Genomic DNA, 2,300 nt, shown 5'->3' with positions numbered 1-2,300 from the left:
GTTCTGTGTAGGCCAGTCTGCTGGAAAATCACCCATCATGGTGTGGATTACCTCTTTTTCCTTCTCCACTGGACTGGGAACTGGAGCCTCATCCGCTACTCTCAATGCTGGTGGGCACTTCTTCAGGTGGTCTCGGGAAACCGTGGCCAAAGTCCCCCCCTGGTCACGGCTGATCTGGTAGGCCTTCCCATTCTCCCATCCTGTGGGCTGGACTACATACGGGGTTTTTTCCCATTGATCATCCAGCTTGTGGGCCCTTCTTTTCCGCTTCAGCACTACATCCCCAGGTTGGAAGGAACCGGCAGGCGCCTTCTTGTTGAAGCACTGCTCCTGTTGTCCCCGACTCCGGCACAAGTTCTTTTCAACATACTCCTGGACCTGTCGGTACTGTGTCCTCCGCCGAGTGTCCCATTCAGCTGTCGACAGGAGTGCTTCTGAAGCTTCCAAGCCCATTTCCAGATCCACTGGTAGCCGGCCGGGACGAGCTCTCATCAGGTATGCTGGAGTGCATTTCGTAGAGCTGGAAGGGATGTTGTTGTACATATCGACCAGGTCAGGTAGCTTCTCCAGCCACAGGTTCCGCTCTTCCAGTGGTAACGTCTTGAGGAGGCCCAGGACCAAGTGGTTCATCTTTTCACAAATGCCATTGGTTTGGGCGTGGTAAGGCGTGGTCCGGATTTTCTTGCAGCCGTACAACTGGCAGAATTCCTGGAATACCTCTGCTTCAAAGGCCGGACCCTGGTCGGTAAGCACCCTCTCCGGGTACCAATGCGGTCAACAGAAATAAGCCTGGAAAGCCTTAGCAGCGGTGCGGCCGGTTAAGTCCTTAACTGGGACAACCACCAGGAACCTCGAGTAGTGGTCTACGATGGTCAGAGCGTAGGTGTACCCACTTCGGCTGGGGGTGAGCTTTACATGGTCAAGGGCAACCAGCTCCAGCGGTTGGTGTGTAATGATCGGGTGTAGGGGTGCCTTCTGGCTGGCCTCGTCCTTCCTTCTCAATGCGCAAGGGCCACATTCTCGGCACCAGGCCTCCACAGATTCCCGCATTCCACTCCAATAGAACCGCTCTCTTAACAACATCTCTAGCTTCTTCCACCCGAAGTGCACTGCACCATCATGGTATGCTTGCAGGACGGTGGGCACTTTAGCCTGGGGAATCACCAGCTGGCGGATCTTCTCGTGAGTCTTTGGATTAATCAGCTCGCGATACAACTTCCCCTGGTGTAGGTATAGCCGGGTCCGTTCTTGCCACAGACGTTGGGCTTCGGCAGGGGCAGCAGGGTCTATCCCAGCAGAACCCTGTTCCACTAGAGTCTTGACCAGGCGGACAGCAGGTGCCTGGTCCTGAGCTTCCTGCCAGTCCTGTCGGGGCAGCGGATCCAGGTTCACCCGTTGTTGGTAGACGTGCACCTTCTCAGTGAATGGCCGGTGAAATGCAGGCAACTCGATCTCTTCGAGGTCATCATCCTCTGGCCCCTCTTCCGACAGGTGGGGCATCCGGGAGAGTGCATTGACATTGACGTTGGTACGGCCGGCCCGGTACTTGATGGTGAAATCGTAGTTGGCTAACCTGGTCACCCACCGCTGCTCCAACGCGCCCAGCTTGGCCGTATCTAGATGGGTCAGCAGGTTATTGTCTGTGTACGTGGTGAACTTGGCTGCTGCCAGGTAATGGCGGAAACGCTCGGTGATAGCCCACACCAGTGCCAAGAGCTCAAGCTTGAAGGAGATGTAGTTCTCAGGGTTCCTCTCAGTCGGTCGGAGTTTTCGGCTAGCATAAGCTATTACCTTTTCCCTTCTGTCTTGGACCTGGGATAGAACAGCCCCCAAGCCCACATTGCTGGCGTCGGTGTAGAGGATGAATGGGCGGCTATAGTCAGGGTACGCTAGGATTTCCTCTCCGGTCAGGGCTGTTCTCAGCTGGCGGAAGGATTCCTCATGCTTTTCTTCCCACACCAATGGGGCTACTAGGGATCTACCACCCTTGGTCTGTCCTACGAGGAGGTCTTGCATGGGGGCAGCCATCTTTGTGTACCCCTTAATGAAGCGACGGTAATATCCCACCAGGCCCAGAAACTGCCTCACTTCCCTCACTGTGGTCGGTCTCGGCCAGTCTTGGATGGCGGTGATCTTCTCGGGGTTGGGGGCGACACCTTCCGCACCAACCACATGTCCTAGGTACTGCACTCTGGGTTTCAGCAGATGACACTTTGAGGGCTTCAACTTCATCCCATACTTGGCAAGGGACGCGAACACCTCGGCTAGGTGCTCCAGGTGGGCTTCATACGTCTGTGAGT

Source organism: Anomaloglossus baeobatrachus, unplaced genomic scaffold (assembly GCF_048569485.1).
Source record: "Anomaloglossus baeobatrachus isolate aAnoBae1 unplaced genomic scaffold, aAnoBae1.hap1 Scaffold_89, whole genome shotgun sequence".
Taxonomy (NCBI): Eukaryota; Metazoa; Chordata; class Amphibia; order Anura; family Aromobatidae; genus Anomaloglossus; species Anomaloglossus baeobatrachus.
The sequence above is the reverse complement of the archived record's forward strand: the minus strand, read 5'-3'. Positions refer to the sequence as shown.